At 36.8% G+C, this 9235-nt stretch overlaps 1 long non-coding RNA gene across 1 annotated transcript; it reads left to right on the forward strand.

Moving 5' to 3' along the window:
* Nucleotides 1-4929: 4929 nt before the first annotated feature.
* LOC308700451 lies at nt 4930-7662 on the forward strand. Its single transcript, XR_014031312.1, has 4 exons — nt 4930-5176; nt 6009-6065; nt 6573-6647; nt 6738-7662. It is a non-coding gene; the product is annotated as an uncharacterized lncRNA (long non-coding RNA).
* The last annotated feature ends 1573 nt before the right edge of the window (nt 7663-9235 follow it).

Here is a 9235-nt window from a genome sequence, read left to right on the forward strand (position 1 = left end):
CTGCAAACAGAGTATGTGTGAAATGGGCATTCATTTATGAGACAAGCTCCAGTTCATCGGCGCCTCCTCCGTGTCCTGATTATCTGTTGTCTGCTATATTTAGGCTATACTTCTTATTAAATCCAGGCAATTGGTTGATGAAACACTGATTAAAATTAAGATACAATTAATACAAAATGAAATTTACTTTGAAGAAAGGCTTTGTGCTTTGGACGCTGAAAGGAGGTTGGTTGCTGGCAAGGAGAGGTTGCACTGCATAGTTATATTTCGTTCTCCCTTCTCTTTCTTTAATGTGAATTAAATTTCTTTCTCCATCTACCTCTAGCTCCCGCTGCTCCTCTACCGACTACATTGTGACTGATCACGCAAACCGCACATTTTTTCATTTTCATATTGGGGCTTCTGGGAAATGCATGGCGTTGCCTTACTTTATTTAGAGAGTGAATAAACTTGTGAAACAGAGAAGTATCGTCATGTAATCCATTGATTTCAACAATGCAACTGTATTCTAAATACCAACTATTTAAATTGTAACTGTAACGGAATACAGTTACTCATAATTTGTATTCTGAATACGTAACGCCGGTACATGTATTCCGTTACTCCCCAACACTGCTTTTACTACATTATAGAAGAGAATTGTATACTTCTATCAATTTGAAGGGATCATTCATGACTCATAATCACTAAAGAACATCAAATACTGCTGTTGATTTAATGAAATAGTGAGTCTGTGAGTTGAGGTCTTGAGGTCTTGCTGCACTGTTTCATTCAACTGCATTTCTTCTTATGCAAAATATCTTTTAAATTAAAACTGCTGTTGCCTAAATATCATGTAACAATGGTTATGTAAAGTCTTCTAATATAAATATAATTGATCAAGTCAGGCAAGATGCAAAACTGCCCAAGTCCAAGGCTAAAGTTTCTTTTCACATTGTTATGAAGAAATCCCTCAGTAATGATTGTACGGGTATCACAGGATTCCTGCGGATCCTAAAAGTATTAAATTAGTTTTTGTTTTGTTTTTAATTTAAGGTCATAAAAAGTATTACAAAGTCTTATTTTTACTAATAAGAGGTCTTAAATTTTACATGATACTTTGACTTAGACATATCTAAATAATGTGGTCTTTCCCATGAATTAACTTAACCCTTTCATGCATAGTGGTCACTACAGTGGACAGCTAGTAAAAAAGCATGTTCTTGAATTTGCACGGGGTTTGATGGCATAGTTGCAAATCAACCTCTACAGTGGACCCTGGTGCATCATCCTATACATTGCAACCAAGTGGCAAGCCGTTTTGTGTATTTTTTCCCCCTCCAAACCAAAATGGCCAATGGTCAGTCAGAAATGCCAAGTTGCTCCGGAATATTCCCCCATTCCTTCTATCAGGAGACTCTTGTAGGTAAAAAAAAATACATTGCAGCATCAAGCAACATCTAATGAGTCCTATCACAGTTAAAATTTCCAAGTTTTGATTTTAGATTGGGAGAAAAATCTGATTAATCACATGTCCACTGTAGTGGACCTCATGCATCAATGGCTATATTTCAGCTACAATTCATACTACTGTGAATATTGTATATTTGTATTATTAAAATGTAATTTTCATTGACATCAAAAAAAGTTATGTGATTACATAATGTATGTGACTTGTAATGCATTACTTGTGAGATCAAAAAGTAATCTGATTTCGTAATGCACATTATTGTAATGCATTTCTTTACTCGTAACATCAAAAAGTAATCTGATTATGTAATGCAAGTTACTTGTAATTAATTACTTTACTTGTTAGATAGAAAAGTAATCTGATTAGGTAATGCATGTTACTTGTAATGTGCAGGGGTGTAACAAATTTCTTAGTTTTTTTATGGATAAAATTTTAAGCATCTATAAATCAGTTTGGTACCTTGCTCTGTAATTCTTGAGACCTATCCAGTTAGTTTTCCTGAAACTGCATTCTCCAGTTTTAACATAGTCACTACTGATTGTATTTCAAAATTAGTAATGGCAAGTACCCTCAACCCAATCCCAACATCTGTTCTTAAAAGGTGTCTCTCTTCAATTAGTCCCCTCATTTGTAGCATTGTGAACACCTCTCTTACAACTGGTATTGTTCCAAAAGCCCTAAAGGTTGCAGCTATTACGCGCCAGTCCTTAAAAAGCCTGGATGTGATAAGTCAGACCTATCAAATTATAGGCCTATCTCAAATATGCCCTTTCTGTCACGGTTCATGAATTCGCCATCTCTTCCTCGTCTCATGTGATTGTGTGTAGTGTGTATGGTTAATGTGGGTGTGTCCTCCGATTACGGCTGATCATCAGCACCAGCTGATTCCACTCTACTCACCTATATATTCGCAGTGACTGGTGTCTTGTGTTGTCAGATCGTTGTGGTGTTTGCCGGTGTTGGGTCCTGTCCTGTTTGGCGCTCTCTCGTGGTCTTCGTTCCAGTTGGATTTGTCTCTTTGTGTCTTCGGTTCCTGACATTAGTTATGGTGAAATGAAGCTTTGTGAAGCACCAGGGCTTTCCCCCTCGACTGTGTCATAAAATAGTTCGTTAGTCGAAGCTTTTCAACTCGTTGCACACTAGCGACATCTTGTGGTCAAAAGGTGGAAAAGCTGCCTTTCTGTCCCAGAAGACTTTTTTTATTTTTTATTTAATAAATCACTTTGTGCTCTGTAAACCACAAAGCAATACAATTAATTCTCATAATTCATGTGTTAGTGTTGATGTAGTTCTTATACAATGTATGAACGAACAACTGTATGAATTAATTTATGAAAAAAAAATAGTAATAAATGGGACTAATTCACTTGTACAGAAACAATTCTTATGAATCTGCTTTGATCTACAGATGCAGCCTTATTCACATAAACTTTAGCCTCAGTCCTAATCCTACGAGTGCATAGGCAAGGCTCATGTAGGGATATATAATCAAAATAAAAGAAAATTGTGTGGAATGGTGAAGTGCTTGTGAACTGGGGAGCTGACATTTTATTTTGTGGGTAATTTAATAAATTTAAAGTTTTTTATTAAGGAACAGGGCTTGTTCAACAGTGTGAGGGCTAAGTCTATTTCTTTTTTTTTAATTTACTACTACCGAAGGGCATGACTCTCAAAACCTGCGCTATTTTTGAATCTGAATACGAAGCAGTCACGTGACTTTGTGTGGAAACGAAGCTTCGGACGTCACAGATCATGTGGTTATGGCAAAACGAATCAAGCTCCGATACACTGCTTCAATGTGTGATGTTTTTTTTTTTTTTGATACAAGCTTCGAAGCTTCGGTGCCGAACGTCACATCACTACCTGACGTCATCATCACACTTCTGGATTCACGGACTCCTCATTCATCTGCCATCCACCATCAGCCCATCGAGGACCCTGCGTCACTCTCCTGCCCTGTGTGTCATGTTTGTGTGGACCTGACCATCACTGTTTATTTATAATAAACATATTTTACCTGCATCTTGCTTCCTCTCACATTCATGACACTTTCTTGCTAACGTTTTGGAACATGTTGTTGTGGCACAACTCCACTCACACTTGTCATCCAACCTTTTCAGTCTGGGTTTTGAAAGGGACAGTACAGAGACAGGCTTGGTTCGTGTTATGAATAACCTGCTTGTCTCAGCTGAACAAAAGGAGCCTCAAATATCCTGTCGGATACTCAAGGAACTTCAAAATGTCATTTTTGTGCCTCAAAGCTCTTTCTCCTAGTAGGGTTACTGGAGGAGCATTGACAATCTTTGAGGTTCTTGCTGGAACTTATGGGATCCTTTAAGCACTTTGTATTTAGTTCAGAGGTTCTGGAGTCACCTTTTCATTACCATGAGACCTCGAAGTGCTTTGGGGGAAAATAGAGGAACTTGAATGCGATAGAAGGGTTATTGGAAGATCTTTTAACATTTAAGTGGTTCCAGGAAGATCTCTTATATTAAAGCCAGCATCTGGAGGAACCCAATGGTTCAGTGAGGCCAGAATAAGATTATTATTATCCTATTATTATTATTATTATTACTATTATTAATGCTATTATTATTATTATTATTATTATTACAGGCTATACTTAAGTTTGATTCAGTATACATACCCAGGTGAAAAAGACGTACTATTAAATGTATTAAAAATGTACTTGAGTGTGTTTTTAGTATACCTACAATACAAATATGCTTTAATGCATTTTTATTAGGCTACATTTAACAGTAGCCTACCTCTTTTTCACTTGGGTAGCATTTATTTAGTATAGGCCTATAGACCTACTTTATTAAATAATTTAAACCTTAAACAAAAACACACAATAATAAAAATATTAATAATATGAAGAAGAACCAGGAGGAGAGAGTTTTATTCTGTTTTATTTTATTCGAAACTGCTGCTATTCCTCTGCTGTCGTCGCTTCAGTGATGCTCGCGCTGCTCGCGCGCAACAAAGCTCAGCTGATCGACGTCATCGGGTTTGAACTTTGAAAGTAACGGCTCTCCTCATCAAAGCTTCCGCCGTTTGTTCGGCTCTCCATTACAAGGTTTGTAAACTCGCCAAATATATATAAATACAGAGTATACTCACTATATATTCAAACACACATATGTAAACTAAATTTATTATACATTACTACGTTTTTACAGTTTACCCCTCGTTTATGGCACACTATCTGGTATGAAGGTTTTAGCCGCGATGTTAACTAACGTTAAAGGGGACCTATTATGTCCCTTTTCACAAGATGTAAAATAATTCTCTGATGTCCCCAGAGTGTGTATGTGAAGTTTAAGCTCAAAATACCCAACAGAATTTTATTTACAGCACGTTTAAATCATCATTTTTTGGGTCTGTGAAAAACGCACTGTTTTGTGCTTCTCCTTTAAATGCTAATGAGCTGCTGGTTCACGGCACAGGGGCGGAGCCTAAGCAGCCGCAAATCCCGCGATCAGAGCTAGAACAGGGAAGATGATAATAATAAAACAGACAGTCACAGTAATGGTGTTCATTTCGACCATAAAAATGCCTACAGAGTCAGAGAATATATGCTGTATGGAGTTGGAAAATGTATAGTTTAGTTTAATTACGATTATAACCTATTTGGCATTGCTTGTATACACTATTAATGCAAGCCTGCTGTAGGACTCCGTCTGACGATCTGAATTTGTCTGAATGATGACACAAAATATACTGGTGAGTTTAATAAAGTTTACTGTATGTCACACAAAAGATGAAGCATCAGTTTTTCTTCAGAAAATCACTGTTAGAGCTGAGTAAACAGTATAAGAAGTGCATAAGTAACTTACATAAATTTCTGTAGAGTTGAGGGAGCATTTCCTTTGAAAACAAAATGAATCCACCTCGTCTTCAGTGGCTGGCAGATTTCAAGAGTAAATAGAGAGAGCTATGTGAATGAATACATCCAGCTACAACACCTTCAACGCTTTGGAGATGCTTCGACGCTTCTCCTGAGTGCATTGCTGCAGCAATGGTTGATGTGTAAACTCGCAGCGAACTCGATCAGGGCGGGTCTAAGTTATAACGGCGTGTCAGTCAACACTCGTGGGCGGGGCCTGTGGCTTTAGTGATGTCACTAAAGCCACATTCTGAAAACGGGTCGTTTGGAGAGACTGCTTGAAAAAGGAGTGAGTGGATTTTTATCACTGTAGGGTGGTTGTGTACACACACTGCCAACGCACATTTATGTCCAAACACCAAACAAAAGTGAATTTTGCATAATAGGTCCCCTTTAACTTACGTTGATCTAACGAACAAATGGAAATTATTGACTTATTGTCTTAGATTGATTTAGTCATTCAGTTCAACATATTCCTTACAATTGTGTCGTCAAATTGCTGATATAGCCTAACTAATTTAGCTGAATAACAAAAGCAGGTTAATATAGTTTGGTATGTTTTTGTTTAGCCTTACTTTAACTTACTACATGTGCCCTCATTCTCTCAAATACCTTTTTAAAGCCATTTATGGTCAATAAATATTTTGCTTTGTTCTTTTGTTTCCCCAGAACAACCATTCCATTTCTAAAATAATCTGAACATTTCAGTGGCAACATTGAATTACAGTAAGTTACCTGCACCACATGCAGTACTTTATTACTATGAACTTTCTCTGTGTGAAATTGTATTGTTTGACTGTGACTGTGTATGTACTTGTGTTTTTTAATCAGTTTTTCTCTGAAAATCTTCCCTCATGCTCTCAAATCTCATTAATGTTACTCAGAAAAATAATATCACATGTTTGGTTCACAAATAATGCTATGCATTTTTTCTTATATCTTTATTATTTGCATTTGAATAAGACATTTTAACTCTGAATTATAACTTCAAGTTTGTTCTTTTTCTACAAAAAAAAAAGGAAAAAACTAGTATATGGCTCCAGAAGACTTACAACACAACCCATAACACATGAGATGTGAACTCATTGATTATTTTTAGGATCTTTTCTGGGACATTTTTGGAGCTTAACCATTTTTACATCAATTGTTCCATTGAATTGAACCAGACAAGTGTACATAAGAATGGTTTCATGAATGATTTACACAATTGTTTTCTGCTTGTGTTTCATGCAGTGTCAGCGATCGGTGACTGGGGCTGCATTATGCCTGAGATCTGCTTTTGGGTTCCACAGACAGAAAGTCAAACAGGTTTGGAACGTCACAAGGCTGAGGAAATTATTTAAATTTCACAACTATCAGTTTAATAACCTTACTAACAGTACATTTTGTACTTTGCAGAGATCTCGGTAAGCTGAAATACAAGTTTGAACAAGAATAAAAATCCTCCTGTAGACCTGAAAATCATTGAAGTGCCTGGACCATCCACCAGAAAAGAGGAAAAACAAACGGAAAACGAATCTGCTGTACCTTTTCACTTTTCTAACTCGTTAAGTACCTCACACCAACTTGGTCCCATAGTGACATTTTTGACCACAAACGAAATTGCTGATCGTGTGAATTCTTATTGAAATGACTGAATTCACCATTGAACATTCACAGAACAACAGATCATTTTACTGCACCTTAATACTGTTTCCAGGTCGAAGCCTCTACTTCCTCTATCTTGTTTCATGAGAATACTCAACAACAATTTATGAACACTGTTGATTCAAGTCACACATTTAAGCTTTTCAAAAGCCACAGTGTACATTACAGTCTCCAGTCTAATGGCATCCCAGACTTCAACATTTTATGATTCAAAATAGCTGAATAACTAACCATCTGAGATTTCGGTATAGAGATAAAGGTTAGGATCATAATTTTCAGGAATATTACAGCACAATGAGTGCATATTAGCACTGTTTGTTTGTTTGTTTGTTTTTGGCATCTGATAGAGCTTTTGGACTTGGAAACAGTGATGTCAGACTTACCATCGACCTGAAACACAAATGTTTTAAAGTTAAGTATGATGGACATTTTTAATTAGTCAAAATGTTTGGGTTTTTTACATTGTTTTATTTTGTGGAACATATGTGTTTCCATGCATTTTGTTGAGATGTCTTTTCTTGTTTATCTATTGTATGGTTGATTATTCATGTTGCTTATGTATTATATTTTTTGTGTATTCATTGATATTAATTGTTAGCTTTTATTCCCATGTGCATGGAAGTGTATGTATAAAAAAAATGTATATAAAAAATGTAATAAACAATTCTTATTTTGTATTTGGTTCAATTTGTTTATTATAATAGAAGTAAAAGTAGTAACAACATGAAATTAAATATTAAAAAAAAATGAAATGTGGTTCCTGAAGGCACCCAAAGTGGTTCCACACAGTGCCTAATATAAGAGTTCCTCAGGAAACCTGTGTGGTTCCTCAGAGAACCGGCCCTTTTTAAAGGGTGCCTAGAGGTTCTACAGACGGTTCCGCCGGTGTGGCAAAGTGAAGAACCCCAAAAGGTTCCTCCAGGCACCTTTTATTTTTACAGTGTGGAGGCTCTACCATCTTAGTCTTGTTAGATCTCAGTGCAGCTTTTGACACAGTGTGCCATTCTATCCTGCTAAATAGGCTGGAGAGCTGGCTTGGTATCACTGGTACTGTGCTTAACTGGTTCAAATCTTACCTCACTGATCGTTTCCAGGGTATTGTCTTGGGAAACAACAAATCTGAAATTGGACAAGTCCGCCATGGTGTTCCTCAGGGATCTGTCCTGGGTCCCATATTGTTTAGTGTTTATATGCTTTCTTTGGGGAAAAAATATAGGAAATATGGTTTGGGGTATCACTTTTAATGCTATTGATACTCAAATTTACATCAGTTCCATCTGATCCTATACTGTCCCTCGGAGTGTGTGCAGGAAATAAAAACGTGGATGCACCATCATTGTGTAATTGAATTCTTCCAAGACAGATATTCTACTCATTGGCACACCTGCGGCTACTCACAAAGTGAGAAATTTTTATTAGATTATGGATGATAGTGTTTTATTTCCATCTTCTTATGCTTGTAACCTTGGTGTGATCTTTGACGCTCACCTAACACTAGACTCACATATTAAGAGTATTACAAAATCTGCATTCCATCATCTCAGAAACATTGTAAGAATTACGCCCTATCTTACTTTACCTGACGCTGAAAGGCTTATTCATGCATTTGTTACTTCCAGGATTGATTACTGTAATGCACTATTTGGTTTACCTGCTAAATCTATAAAACGGCTGCAGTACATCCAGAATTCAGCAGCACGTGTGCTTACATACACTTCACCACGTCAGCTCATTACAGGCATGCTTTATAGCTTGCATTGGCTTTCTGTTCAGTCGTGTATTGCTTTTAAAACTCTCACACTAACATACAAACCTAAGCCCCTTCTTATATCTGTGACTTAGTCACGCGCCTTCCCGTTCCCTTCGGTCTACTGATTCACTTACTCTTCAGCAGCCTCCCTGTAGATTAAGATCTATGTGGGAGAGAGCTTTCTCTGTTGCTGCACCCAGGTTATGGCATGCACTTCCTCTTATTGTTAGAGAGGCTCCCACATTAGCCAGTTTTAAGAAGTTGTTGAAAACTCATCTTTTTAAAATTGCTTATATAGACTGTCATGATTAGTATTTTACTGTGTTGTACTGTAATGATTATTTTTGTATTACCCTTGTACTTCTGTATTTTATTTGCTTTCACTGTCTGTAGCGCTTTATATTATGCGCACACACACACACACACACACACACAGTTCATTTAAGTGAGCAGTAGTTCTTTATCTCAGATTCTCTAAACTGTTAAACATCACTCTGTA

The sequence above is a fragment of the Scardinius erythrophthalmus genome (assembly GCF_964197995.2).
Source record: "Scardinius erythrophthalmus genome assembly, chromosome: 13".
NCBI lineage: Eukaryota > Metazoa > Chordata > Actinopteri > Cypriniformes > Leuciscidae > Scardinius > Scardinius erythrophthalmus.